Genomic DNA, 15,902 nt, shown 5'->3' on the forward strand with positions numbered 1-15,902 from the left:
AATGTAAAAATTAATAACTATATTATTATCTATGTTTTCAGACTAAATGGATAACTGCTACGCTGCTGGGAAATTCAGTTTACTCCCTCAATGAATTCCTATCATTTTTGCTTCTGAAGGTCACACACAACAGAATTATTATGACAACAATGTTTCTATCCTTGCATTTTTTTTTTTCTAGAAATGCTTGACAACCCTACGTGTGCAACAATCACTTAACAAAATGCCACCATGGGATCCAGAATTTATAAATTTTAAAAACATCACCTATGAGCCCTGGCCACTATGATTCATAAAATATGCAATAAGATGTTTTGAAAAAAGAATGAAAAGAAGGAAGAAAATGTATGCTCCCAGGAGGCAAAATATTGCTGACATTTTAAATAATAATGAAACACAAGAACTCAATCCATTTGGCATGTCAAAGAATAGGCACTTAATTTGTTAAGGTTACTTGGTTAAATTTTGTATTTCTTATGGAATAAGAAACCGGTTAACAAATAAATTTTCTCTGTTAGAATACCCTGTGTGGTTTTCATTACCAGCCAGAAGATCCCTGATCTCCCACTCAACTATCTCTAACCTTTGGTCCAGGAATGGCAGTGCAGGATATTCATTCAGAGAAGGAATAATGAGTACCTTTTAAAAAGATCATTACATTTTTAAAAACAATTGAAATTGTAATTGTTTATTATTAGATCATATCCATATATCTTTATATGAAAATGGTCATCACTGAAATATTTTAGACTCTTATTTCTGGGAAGATGGAGTAGATACACTTCCCCTATTCTCCCCACTGAATACAGCTAAAAGCCTGGCAATTACATATAAGCAAATTATATATTATATATAAAACAATTATACATAAATCAATTATACGTAAAACATAAGAAGTGTCTAAAAGGTGGTAAGAAGGCAGACTGGTTAGGCACCGTGGGATCCAGGAAATGACAGTGGTGAATTCCCTGGATTGTCTTTTTCCTTCATGTATCACATACTTGGAGCCAAGAAAACCTGGCAACCCGCAGATGTTAACGGATGCAGACTATATAAGGCTTAAGAAAACCTTGCTCTCTCTAGCTAAAGAACCATGAAAGAGAAAGCCTAGTAAGACAGAAAGCTTTTAGTTGCTAACCACTTCACTGCTGCCAAAAACACTACAGTAAATGTGTGGCCTCATTTCCAGGCCAGGAAAGGCTGAGAGGACATCTGAGACTTCCACTCTCCCCAGGCTCACAATCCAAATGTCAGTGTGGTGTGAGAGAAAGATGAACAGGGATCGAGGACTCCATGCCTACTGGGTGATAACAAATGCCTTCGCTTTTATGCTGTGGGTGAAAACACATGGGAAGCCTGACTTCTATACCCACTTGGAAATAATAAGGCACCCCTCTCCTCCAAGCTGAGATGGCATAGAGGAGGCTTAGTGGAGGGTCAGGACTTTAACCTTTACTATGACCTTTACTACTGCTCAGTAGTAAGCCAGACGTGATGTCAGTGGTGGCCACGTGTGGAGCAGTACCAAGGCATTCTTACCTCTTTCAGGGAGGGTAGTACCAGCAGAGGCTAGTAGAAGCTAGACCTCCCACCCCCACTAGCAGCCAGTAATGAGAGCCCACCACACTCAGATGCCAATCGCAGCTACCTCCACCTTGCAGTAATAAGCACTACACCCCCTGCCCCTTGCTGAAACATGGTCAGAGGAAGCCAACTCAAACTCAGGATGAAATAAGGTCTAGATTCTCATAATAACCAAATGTCTAGATTTCGATTGAAAATCACTCATCGTGCCAAGAATCAGGAAGATCTTAAACTGAATGAAAGCAGTCAGTCATTGATGCCAACATCAAGGTGACAGAGAGGGAAAGAAGGAAAACAAGATAGACTATTCTACCTGCCCCCTGGGTGTATTTTCAAAGACTTCTACGGTATATGGTACCCGGGATGGAAAAGAGGCAGCAAAATATGAATTACGATTTTTGGTTTCCTAAAGGTTCAACATGAAGACATCTAAATCTAGGTTGGAATAACCAACCTGAGTTCCAGCCAACATTGGAGAGGTTGGCAAGTGACTTGGTCAGGAAATTGTTGAGAGGGTTTTCCTGGTGATCACAAGCTTAATGTCTGCAACAGAATCTCAGGAAAATGAGGTGGACTCTTACAGAATAAATTGCACTCTAAGACTTTATCTTAAAAAGAAACAGGAAAAAGAATAAAGCTACACCTATTTTTAGTAGTGATAGGCTATACAAACTGAGTTTTTTCAAGGAAACTTCCTTTTGACACAGTGTACAGTAAATGTTGAATATTAGACAAATGTGTTGCACTGATTTTTATGTCAATTAAATCTCATCATAAAAAATTTTTTGCCCATATTTTCAGATATTATCTGTAGTTTTGGTAAATGAAAATATATAAACTTGATATATTTTATATAACACATTATCTTGGTAAGTTAATTACAAATAGCATAGATATTTGATTCCATACCCAGAATAGAGATTTCTCAAAGTAGAGAAATTCATGTTATGTGTTTTTTATGCAAATCAGGGTTTCTTAATTATGGCATTATTGTCATTTGGGGACCTATAATTCTTGGTTATGGGGGGCTGTCTTGTCCACTTTGGCAGCATCCTTGGTTTCTAAGCAATAGATGCCAGCAGCATCTTCCCTCCACAGGTGTGACAACCAAGAATGTCTTCAGACATTACCAAATATCCCCTGAGGAAAAAAATAAAATTATCCCTCAGTTAAGAAACACTGATGTAAATAAATATTTTGCATAGTGGTATGGTCAGTATTTCAAACAGAAAATGGAGAAGTATTTGAATGAGCGTTCTTCCACTTAGAGGAATGGTGTATGCAGGAATGGTCGGCAGGACAGCTTTGGAAGGTGGAAGCTGTGCTTAGGGACTGATGGGGCTCAGGGCATGCTACCCCAAAATATGACACCTTATCATACTGAATATTTTAAGCCAAAGGCATTTGAGAAAACGGCAGGTAGATCCCTCTGACCATCCCCTCTCTGCCTTTCTCCCCTGAAGCAGGTCATAAGACCTCATGTGAGTGGTACCCCCCCAACCCCGAGGAAAGGAACATCGTCATCTCCAGGACAGAGGATCACCGAGAAGAATCTGCAGAACAGGCCTTGTGAAGCCTCCCTACTTTACTACACTTAGCTCCTACTCTTTGTCCTATTATATTTCTCCACGACGAGACACTCTTCATCAAACCTAACACGAAAACACTCAAGTTTAACTATTTATTCAGGTCTTCATTTCCTTATGAAGGCTCCCATGTCACATGAAACTTATAGTACATAAATGTGTGTGCTTTTCTGCTACTTTGTGTTTTTCTGTTTAATTTTCAGACCCAGGCAGAGACCATAAGAGGGTCAAAGAAGGCTGCTTCCTCGTCTACAGCTTTTATATATTGTGTCCCCAGGGCTTAGCACATAGTCAAGATCAGAAATTGACTTACGGATGAAAGAGTAAACAGATGGACATTAATGAAAATCTTCAGCTTGCAAATGGGACTTGAGAGTTGTCTTCAAATTCCTCATGAATGTTTTCAGTGAGCGAAAATTAGACTTATTGTGTTTGATGTGAGGGGTGTTATCCCAGAAGAGCGAGTGTAATTTGAGACAGGAGAGAACAGTTCCCAATAAGGAAAAATGCTGTTATCTTTCCTGATTCAATTTTATCTCTCAATATATTCTTGCTTCTCTAGAGTAGGAATCACATATCCCTTGATCACTGTTGTGTTTCCCTTGCTGGCAGAGTAACTGCTAAATAGTAGGCATTAAAAAAAAATTACATCCATTCATAAGTGAAAAAGTTTAGAACTTTTCAAATATAAAAGCAGTGAGTTCCACACTATTGGAGTTATTTTGGCACTTCCCCAATGAGCACACAAGGATGCAGGCATCAGTTAGAGATTGAACTCTATGCTATGTAAAACAATTTGCCTACTCTGACCATGATACTTTAGAATTCTATTAAATGTATGCACCTAATTTATCTATACACTTGCCAGGAAAACCTGTCCCACCATCCGTAATGCATCCTATGAGAACGAAACTCCTTGGATCATGTGAGATAAGAGAGCTGGATCGTTTATCCTGGAGCCATGAGACGACACTGAAAAGCCACTGCCTTTATTCTCCTTCCAGATAATCTCTCCCTATTACATACATTTCAGATTTTTTTTGTTTCTCAGACCTGTAGTAGAGCCCCCCTTACGAGATCCTAACTGAACACAATTTCCTTCCTAAATGGTGGCTGCCTATGGGGTTTCTGTCAGGGATTAATACACCACGGGATCCAGTCCATCCTCATCAGTAAAACTTATGTTGTTAAATATTCTTAGAGTGTTGCTCCGAAGTACCATACAAATGTTACATGTTGTGCTGTGTGTGCACTTCCTTCCTGTGGACGCATTAACAGAGTAAACAGAGGGCGATAACAGCAGTGTCTTAGGGCCTTGTAGCTCCTGGAGCACCTTTTTCTGGGGAAAAAATCACACCACTGGAAATATTCTGTTATTGGCAGACATCCCCAGAGCAGCATTGTCTGTTGCCACAGAAGAGAATCTGCGTTTTAAAAATAGCACCTGCTGAGGATTTCTTAATCTGCCTGGAAATGATTGCATGCCATTTGGGTATTTGCCTGTTTATTTCATCTCTCGTGTGCATATTTCTCAACAGAAACATAATTTACTGTTTTCATTTTTTCTTCATTTAAACATATTATCATCTTTTCAGAGCAAATAGATATAACAATTAGGAATAAATAAAGGTGGCAGAGTGATGAAAAACCGGCAAAGGAGACTGTGGTTGATTGTAAAAATGGTCACATTCCTTTGCAGCAGCTCTGATTAAAAGATGGGGTTTGAGTCCCCAGTGCTTTCTGCTGTGCTGTGGTATTTTGACCTGCCTGTGGCAGAGGTGACCTTGTGCGTGGGTGACCTAGGCTTTATGATGCCTTGTAGCTTCAGTTGTTGCTACTTTTGGATTCCTTCACCCTGTGTGAAGAAACTGGGGCATGCAGGCAGATTTTCGGCAATCTTTACTCCATTATGTTGCATGTTTCTCATACTAACAGTTTTTAACTGAATAAAATCTAGAACTAAATAAATATAGTTAACATGTATGTCATCAAAGTTAAGTAGATATGGCTCATACTATTGTCTTTCATATATTCACATACAATGAGATTTTCCACGTAGAGCCTGGTATAAGGAAATCGTCCCCCAATTACTCGACTACATGTACTTTTTATTTGGAAGGTTTGCTTGTTTGTTTCTGGGATGAATTCTTTACAGAATATGTAATGCTAGGGGACATGCTGGGATAGGCAGAGTTGGCTACTTTCACTAGGCACTTATAGTTAAGTGAGCCACGAGTTACTAAATAACCACACAAAAATTTTAGCTCCCCTCTCAACATACCCTGGATTTCTACATGCCAACTTCAAGGGTCCCGACATTTCCCTAGGGGATGGGTTTGTCTTAACAAAAGGTCCAATGGCCTTCTCAATCCGCCTCCTATGGCTTTAGTAGTTGGTTAAAAATCAAATCTCACAGTGATAGGAAAGCTTTCTCTAATCTCCCCAACTAATTAGAACGACACGTAAATCCCTAAAAATCACTAACTGTGTAATAAATTACAAACACTTCTAAAAGGGTCTTAAATCTCTTAAAGGCGATGGCAATGATAAACATTCAAAGAATTATCTGCGTCACCAAAGGATAATTAGGACATGCTCATCTTCTATCTGATTTAGGCTTATATGTATTGAACACCGACTCTGTGACAGGCAATGTGCTAGTAGCACTTGCTACATAATTTAAGTGGTAAAGAATAAAATGTGAGCTCTTTTATTCAAAATTATCAGGAATTTGGAGACAGCAACAGCAGAGCTCAAACCTAGTGTGAGAACCTTCTAAGCATGGGGTCCTGTGTGATGGCATAGATTGCATGCCCCAAAATTTGGCCCCCCATGCTAGGCACAATCATAAGCAGTGTCATATTAAACAAGGGAAACATTTTAATTCTCCTTTATGAGACATTTATGTCTCACACAATTAAGTGTTTGCCCAAGTTGTAGAGCTTAGAAAGGGTGGAGTTGAAAGGGGAACCCAGGACTTCTGGTTTCCACCAGTCTGCCAAACCACATCATTAACAAATTCAACTTATCCCTCTAGGTGGCAAAGAGAAAGGACATCAGACTGATACATGAGAAATGAATTGTTTAAAAAATAGGAAAATAGATCGCTAAAATGTTTTATGAAATATTATGTGGTAGAAAACATGAGGCTTGCTAATAAAATAATAACTATTTATAAATGTACCTATTATAAGACAGACATTGAGGGGAAGTGCTGTCACAAGTTATGGGGTCATTTATTCCATGTAATGGCCGTATGATCAAGGTACTGGTATTATCATCCTCAACCTACAAATGAGTTAACTGAGGCTTGTACAGAACGAATTACATGTGTAAGATCATAGACCTTGGGATCTAAATTTGAACAGCCTAATCACTACGTCACATTCCCCTTGTTTGGAGTCAGGTCTGACTTCTAGTTCTGGCTCTTTCAGGACAGGCTGTGAACTTCAGGCCAATCCCTGACCCTTCCTTGGCTTTTGTTTTCTCACATTGAATTAAATAGATGATGCTTAGTCCCTTCCTACAGCTAAAAGGCACTGCTCCTATGAAAACTAAGGTAGTAGGATGGCAAAGCACATGATATCCTCCTATCTTTTTTTAAACTGTGTTTTTTTTTCCAGTGACAACCCAGTTGAAAGGAAAACATTTGTCATAATCAATTACAGAACATTGCTCTTATATCTGAGGTTTACTGTGTGCTATCAGTGTTTTGCTAATATGTATTATATGTACTAATTCCTCAGAGTATTAATAGATATTACTTGAGAAAAAGATTTCTAGCTCAGTAGTTTTCAGATTCTCTCTAAGATAACGAAACATGCATATATAAGAAGGCTTCTCGTTGCATTTAGTGTTTGTGCTCATTGTGGTTCTTCAAGGAGTCTAATATATGCACAGATTCCTAAAGTTATTTAACCCAAGAAAGCCTATTTTTAAAGTCTTTCACTGGACCATTCTTATTCATAGCCATAGTTCTATGGACAGCATTCAGCTTGTTTTATCAAAAAGTACCAGTGAGGCAGGCCCGGTGGCTCAGGCGGTTAGAGCTCTGTGCTCCTAACTCCAAAGGCTTCCAGTTCAATTCCCATATGGGCCAGTGGGTTCTCAACCACAAGGTTGCCCGTTCGACTCCCGCAAGGAAATGTGGGCTGTGCCCCCTGCAACTAGCAACTGGACCTGGAGCTGAGCTGCGCCCTCCACAACTAAGACTCAAAGGACAACAACTTGAAGCTGAACGGCACCCTCCACAACTAAGATTGAAAGGACAAAAACTTGACTTGGAAAAAAAAAAAAGTCCTGGAAGTACAGACTGTTCCCCCAATAAAGTCCTGTTCCCCTTCACCAATAAAATCTTTTTTAAAAAAAAAAAAGTACCAGTGAGCAACACATAAATTCCAGCAACAATCCTTGGAAGGCCACATATCTTCTTGTGCCAATGAAAGTTGCCCATCCAAGGAAAGTTGTGTTTATGGTAATGGCAAGACCTGCCTATCCTCTCATAGTCTTTCCTCTCCTATAGATTTAGTAGTTTGTTAAAACTAAGATTCTCAGCAACAGGCAAGATTTCTTCAATCATTCTAATCTAAGTAAAGGGAAGAGTGAGTCACTAAGATTCACTATCATGGTTTATTAACCACAAAAGCATTTGCATTGGTTCTTAAATCCCATAAAGAAGAGAAAGAGTGATGGAAATCCAAATAGATATCTATGTTGGTCAAGATTTAGTAGAGTCTGACTTGGGGAATCACTATTTCCATTCCTGATTCAAGATAATATTTGTTGAATACCTACTATGTATGTACCAAGTGACATGCTACGTAGGCACATACATGGGCAGTATCTTATTTAGTACTGACAATTCCACAAGATAGGTCTTGTTATTCCTCTCTCAATAAGCATCTAAAGCTTCTCCTCCCTGCTCTTCCAGTCTTCATCATCAGTGTGCCGGGGTTTTTCCAGCTTGTCTGATGCCCAGTCCAATTTCAATGCCATGTTTTATAAGCTTTGTTACAGCAGCACCCCACTTCCACGTAACAAATTCAGTTCCAATAAGCTGTTGGGGTGATGTTTTCATATCTGTAGGACAAATGGAACTGTAGAAGCTAATCTGTGGCCCATTAGAGGAGCTGGCTTAATGGATGAGGCAAACACAATGAGGCTGGACCAGCAAAGATGGCAAGAGCACAAGCTATGATGATGCTGTTAAACTTCTGTCTTAATAATCCTTGAACTGCCAGACGCTTCACATGATAAATGTGTTCATTGTTTAAGCCAGTCAGTGTCAGGTTTTCCATTATTCATAGCCAAGAGCATCTTTATTGATGACCAGAATCAGGAACAGAATATGAGTTTATTGATTCCCAGCCCAAGGATTTTTCCAAGGGATCTTTACATTTAGTGAGAAAGAAGAACTCCACCTGGAACATGGGAGCAGCACACTGTGGGTGTGGCCTAAGCTGACGGAGAACACTGTTCACCGGGACAGCCACTTTGTAGATTTAATGTTTAGGACACACTAGAGTTTTACATATTCTGGGAACAACAGAACAGCATTCAAAACATGGTTTCTGTCCTTACGTATCTTTCATTCTTACCATACACCTGAGAATGGACCCACCCGGACTCCTTTTGCGTACATCATAGATTTTTCTGTTTCTTATCACAGTACTGCCAGATAGGAGGTAAGTAATAGGTATGTGCCATAGTCACTTGATATGTACAAGTTGATTGGCTGATTGTGTGACTCCAGCGAGAATAAATACCAAGAAGCAGAGAGGGAGGAGGGGAAATGCGAGACGAGAAGAAAAATTTGGCCAATTCCATTTCTTTGGTGTAAATATCATTCTAATTTTTACTTTGAAATACTGTCAGGCCTAGTCTCAGAAATTGGCAATGATTTGCACTCAGAGCTCTGAGTTTCTACGTGGGTGAGTGAAGAACATCTTTTATACATTATAAAGGAGAAGATGTTCTATGCAACTCTTTCCAAATTGCCATCTTAACATGGTGATCATTCTGTGTGTGTTCCCTGAACACATATTTAAGTTGGGAAGCAGAAAAGGGAGGGAGGAGAGACGTGTGGTTGGATTACAATAATGTTTCTTTGAGCACGTTTTGGCTCCGTAGAGCTGAGGTATGTTTCATAAACAGCAGAGCCTCAATTGTCACATTTTCCTAGGGATTTGAGGTACCATAAAACAAAAAAAAACTAGTTAGCGTCTTCTCATTTGTCATGATTTACTTTTCATGTTTTATAAATGAAGCATCACAGTAGAATCCAATCTGACCTCTAAATGATGGGCAGATGAAGCCGAATTGTAATTTAACTTTCACCGTTTTAAAATGTGTTTTATTTCCTGGGAGAAAAATGTAGCTCTGAAATTGGTATTGTCTTTTCTCGTGAGCTGATTAAGACCTTTTCAATTGACATGACTGAATGGATCCTATCTTTTTATCATTTGTGTTGCATTTGTACTTGATTGATTCATTAACTATTTATTGAACTCCTACAATACACTAAGCATCCTATTGAGTGGTGCATTCATTTCCTATCACTGCTGTAACAAACTACCACAAACTCAGTAGCATAAAACAACACACATGTATTTTCTTACAATTCTGGAGATCAAAAGTCTGACATGACTTTGATGGAGCTATAACCAAGTTGTCAACAACGTTGAGTCCTCCTGGAGACCCCAAGGGAGAATGTATGTCTTGCCTCTTCTACTTTTAGTGTCTGCTGGCATGCCGTGGTTCATTACTGCATTGCTGTGATCTCTTGCTCTGCCATCAGTCTCCTGTTACTCACTCATCTCCTGCCTCCCTTGTAAGGATGCTTGTGATTCTATCAGACCCACCTGGATAATCCAGTAAACTCTCCCATCTCAAGTTCCTCATCTTAATCACATCCACTGAATCCATTTTTCCATATGAAGTAATGTTGATAGCTTTTGGGGATTAGAAAGTGGATATGGTGTGTGTGTGTGTGGGGGGGGGGACTATTCAGCTGGCCACAAACGGAAAGAAGGAGCTAGCTTGCTTCTTAAGGATGATACAGTCTGGGAAGGGAAATTAATATATTTAATTACAATGCTTTATAAAAATAAATGCCAAGAGAGAAATGCCAGGGAAATGTGAGGTCCCAAGAGAAAATGCTCATATCCAGCTGAGGGCACAGAAAAGTTTTCCAGGAGTTGGTTGAGCTGGAATTTGAAGGGTGGGAATATTTGGGGCTGGAGTGATGAGAACTGACACGTTTTGAGTACTTTCTAAGAGTCAGGGCATTTTGGTAAGTGCCTCATGAATTCCTTTATTTGTCATAAATGTCTCATAAGATAGGAACAACTATTTGTCCATTATAACAAATGACTAAAGGCAATAGAGACAGGTTAAGCTGTTTGCCCCAAATCACACAGTTTTCCACTCATGGGTGGAAAAGCTCTGCTTCAGGGCATGCCAGGTTGGGGTAACAGGACTGTAAGGGCAGGGCACAGTGAATGGAAAGTGCCTTAAATTCCTGCATCCCCTCCACCCACCACAAAGGCTGCAAAGGTTTTATAGGATTATCTCAGGGATGGCCCTGGGGGCTCAAGAAAACAGAGGAACTTTCCAGAACAAAGAAGCATGAATGTGAAACTGAGAATATAAAGAAGTTTTTACTGCTTCCCCCAGCACTGACTTGTGATTTCTCAGTGGGATAATTACAAAAATGAAGTAGGGAGAAAAATGGTACAATTATATTTAATTAGTTCCAGTGGCTGTTGGCTATTTTAACCTTCACCTATGAATATTATTAGCAGGCAGATTGTGTCTTGTGTTGTAACCTGCATAAAGCAGTTTTTTGTTCACTTGCTTATTTTGTTTTTACCCCTTGTTTGTTTTCCTTTCCCTTGGCAAACACTACCAGGGTAATAGATTAGATTAAGACTATTATGTGATATATTATTTTAGCAGTGCCTATAAGACAGTAATAAAGAGAAAATTCAATAGTATTGGCATGATAAAGTGAAAACTATTAATAAGGAAAAAAAGTTCATCACAGTCATTACATTTGAGTGTTGGAAAGAAGCATAGTATGTTGGGGGTTGGCAGAATTGCATTACAAAGTCATTTAATTTCTATATGGATTTTTTTTTTTCCCAGTGAGTAATTAGTGTAAATAATTTTGGCTGCTTCAAAAAACCATGGATACTGACAAAAAACTAAGGAGTAGATGATGGGAAGCAGATGGATCATTTAATTTATTTCTCAATTATAGTTGACACATCAGGCACAGAAATCTGCAAGTCATCTATTTCTTTATGGTCCATTTTGCAGCTGTGTTTACTGTCATAACAAATAAATACATTATCTCATTAATGGAACACTGAATAATCTCTATGCCAAAAAAAAACACACACATCCACACACAATGCTTATGCTTCAAAGAGAACACAAAAAGGGTTTCTGAATACAGCAGAGTTGTAAGACCTGTGTGAAGTAAAGGCTTTTGAAAATAAGATGTGATCAAGGCAGAGTGTAACCTTTTACCTTTTAGATATGATCTATAGGTCATTGGGCAATTTCCTTCTCATGTAGCCACACCATCAGATGGAGTCACACTTGGAAATCCCTGTGCATTTCCTAGTTAATGTGCACTGAATATAAGATGCAGATGGATAATAGAGATTATTGTACTCCATTTAGGATCTCCTCTTCAACTAGAAATACCAGAAAGACTGGGGAAATATCAGAACCTGCCTCTGGGCTTCATTTAAAGTTATAAAAGCAACACGGGATGAATTAGGAGGCGGAGAGGTCCTTTATTCTCAAGAGAACAGATGTACTGTCACATTCTAACAGCTTCCCCATTAGAGTCGTGCAGTTGGTGGGAGGGTTGTGGGTGGGGTGGTTGCTAAAGATTGGGTCTAATAATCAAGAAGTGTGTAAGTATTGATCTCCTACTATTTCTTCACTTTGGGTTCGGAGTTCATGTGGTCCATGAGTATTCAGTGTTGGCAAGCATTACAGAAATGCACAAGCTACTGGGACATTCTCCTTGACTTTGTTTGAACCTATAACCCATCTATTGGTCCCATTCATTAATTCTCATGACTATTATATCCTTTGTTATCCGACCACGTGGTCCAACTTTATTTAATAGCTGTATCCATGAAAAGTCCTTGGAAATCAAATTCAGGCCTAGAGATTCATATTGATCTACATTCGAATCTCACTTTTACACATTTTAGTTTTATGACCTTAGACCTGAGATCACTGACCTAATATCATTGGGTATCAGTTTTCTCAATTGAAACATAGGAGTGATCTATTTCATTGGATTGTGACATTCAATAATAAGACAATTACCATAAAAGCTTAGTGAAATGCCTGGCACAGAGTAGGTGCTAAAACTATTGTTTTATATTAGAAAATATATAGCTACATTATTATTTGTTCCTATTGCATATTGTTATAATCTTAGCTATACGGTAAAAATACATCAAGTACTCCTGTAAAGAGGAGAAGTATTACATGTGTTATGTATCTTCTTCCTCAAGATGTAAGCTTGGGGATTTGGTTGGAAATTTTCTTAAAGCAGACTACTTGTACAGCAGTTTAGGATATGAAAAAATGACTCATTCCAATAATGCATGCTTACCCAATAAGACATTACTTTAAATCTTTTTCATCTCTACTTTATGCTGGGGTGGGGCACTATACAAACACTCGGTCTTCATAGTATTGCCAGTGTTTGGACTAGTGTTAAGACTTTGGTCTGATGATAGATTTGATGCTAATTTAAGAAGTAAAAGTCAATCCAGAAAAAATGTTGTTTGGATCCAGCATATTAGAATATCAGGCACCTTTTCAATCATAATTTCTGAATGGAGAGATACTTACTGACACACACCTAATACACACAAACACACACACCTAGAATTTCGGGATCTGTGCATTTTCGAAGATCTGGTGATATGTGATTGCAGTGTTCTCATCCCAGAATACTCCCAGGTGAGTATCTGATGGTGAGTCTAGAACAAAGAGAAAGGCTGACTAGAGAAAAGAGAGGAGAAGTTAACAGAAACAAGAGGGTTGGGTCTAGATCCAAAGCTGTAGAGTACTAAAACAGGCCTTCAGGAGGAAAAACGTCTAATGAAAACTGACATTTCGATAACTATATGGTTTGTCATGTGATTGATGCCTTCTTCATAACCCCTACATCTTTGGTAAAGTAAAAGTGAGTGAATTAAGTCTGCAATTGTGCCACTGATGGGGAAAGCACTGCAGGGATGAGTTTTAAGTCTGGATCTGGGTCCAAAGAGCCAATAAGGACATCCACCCTAAGAAGCAGGAGAGGGCAATGTAACTGAGCCCCTCACAAAATTCACAGGAATCTTTTGAGGAGTTGTGGACCCCCATGGCCATGAAATTGTGTTTGTCCTGCATAAGGCACATTTGCCGACATCTTTAGGGTCAGAATCGTTGGCAACCATCTGGTTTTCAGTTATAATGTTACAATTTTCAAGACATTTACCACTGAGAGCTTGTTGCTTAGACATGCCATGTTTTTAAAGCACGGACTCTACAGACGATGATCTGGAGGATGGCTACCATAGCTACTGCCCCTGTGGAGTCACCTTCACAGAGGATGTTTTTATCTTCACCAAATGGTGAGCAAAGAGAATGCGCTGCACGCCAAGACTTCTCAGAAGTACAGTCTGTAAAATTGTGGGCTCTCTCCTCATGAAGCTCAGTCTTCCTGAGTTTATAGCTCAACTTACTCATGACCAAGCTCAGACAATCACTCTCTTGATCCCTGCTGTGTGGGGGTGTTGTGTGAATAATGGTGACAGCTAAAGACAAGGAGTCCTGGGGAATCATTGTGAGAAAGCAGGGGTGGTAGGCAGTGGATTTCAGGAGTGTGAAGGGATGTGTGGGTTCCTTTAAGATGCAGCTCCATGGGTCTCCGTAGGCAGCAGTTAGAAGGATAAATGGGGAAACACAGGAGTTTTAATTGCAGGCTTAGGTCACAATTGCAGTAGAAAATGGGTGACAGGTGGTGGCTGCTTCCCTACAGTGATTTTAAACTCATTTAAAAATTACATAACTTGGCCATCAAGGGGCAAAAAACTAAGGCTGGAACAGATGACTTCTAGTTTTTAGACCAATGTTACCTTCTTCCACACAAGCCATCTCTATCTAAAGCTAGAGCAAGGATCAGACATGAATTTGTGCATGTTTAAAATTTTAAAATCTTAGAGTATTAGAAGTACATGGTATAGCCAGCCATCCACGGGCATTCCTGCATTATCCAGTTTCACACAAATGAGGACTTAATCACAACACACTGCATGACAACGTTTATCATCTCTTCCTAGAACTAGATCCTGAGTCCTAATTCAGTTTTGGAAGCAAAATAGAAAAGTCCCTGTTCACTACATCTCTTCATTTGTTCTCTACAAAGCAATTCGTTTACACAATCTTTGAGATGATGTCAGTTACGAGTTTTATTAGACCGTATATAACAGAACCTCTATGACAATGGCTTAACCAAATGGAGATTGCTGCTCATCATGTATCAAGAATCCAGGGCTGGGTGATCCCAGGCTCCTGCTGCTGCTCTAAGAACCAACCACCTTCTATTCCCCCATACCTTAAGCCATGGTTTTCCTTCTCAACTTGTAAGAAGGTTTCTCTCTCTCTTGTCTCATGTCAACATTCCAGGCAGAAGAAAAAAAAGAAGCAAGAAGTGGTAATGCTTGCGTGAGAGAAGCAAAATATTTTCAGAAATTCCCAATTAGTATTTGCTTAGATTTTCTTGGTGAGTCCTTTGTCATTTGGCCTCTCTTGGCTTCAAGGAATACAGGGAAATTTAATATTTGAGTTGCACATATCACTGACCAAAAGAAAATAAAGGTTATAGAAAAGTAGAAGGATACTGGGAAGACAACCAGTATCCTGCCCAGTATCCTTCCACAGAAGATGAGCTTCTGCCATGGAGGAATCTAAGCCATGGGACAAATGCTATTAAGTCATTTATACACTCATTTATTCGTTAAGCAAATGTTGATTGAGTTATTACGCTAGTGGTGCTGAAAGGTATAAAGGTTACATGCAATCCCTTTCCTCAAGCATATCATGGTCCAGTGAAAGGAGACACGTACATGAGTTCCCTGCAATGTGGTACCTGCTGTGAGAGGAGAGCTATGGTGCAGCTAAGGGAACACAAAGGAAGGGCAGCTGGGCCCCCAGGAAAGAGGGAAGTGAAGACTTCCTAGATGAGGTACTCTCTAAAGAAACACATCTTAAATTTTAGAAGGCTGGCCTTGAATATTGTGTCAATCAAAAGATGGAATATTTCAGAGCAGATGTGCCACTTACTATGTGATCTTGGCCAAACTGCTTAATCTTTCTGAGCCTCAGTTTCCCTTTCCTGTTTTCACCAAAGTCATAGGACTAATATATAGATCAAATGAGCCAATAATAAATAAGACACCTTGCATCAGTAAATAATAAATCAGTGTTTATTGAACACAAGATTGAATGCAGAGTCTACCACTATCTCCATGTCACGGCTAAGGACAATGCAGGTCAGAGAGGTGGTGGACCTTGTTAAGAGTCTCACAGCAGTGAGTGAAAGAGCTGAAGTTCCTAACCCAGGACATCTGACTTTAAAACCCACCTGCTTCATACCTTTCTCACTTCAACCTTGTGATTTACAAAACGTCCAAGAGTGTAATATAGATT

Source organism: Rhinolophus sinicus, chromosome 15 (genome assembly GCF_057876585.1).
Source record: "Rhinolophus sinicus isolate RSI-liver-muscle chromosome 15, RSI-T2T, whole genome shotgun sequence".
In the NCBI taxonomy this organism is placed as follows: domain Eukaryota; kingdom Metazoa; phylum Chordata; class Mammalia; order Chiroptera; family Rhinolophidae; genus Rhinolophus; species Rhinolophus sinicus.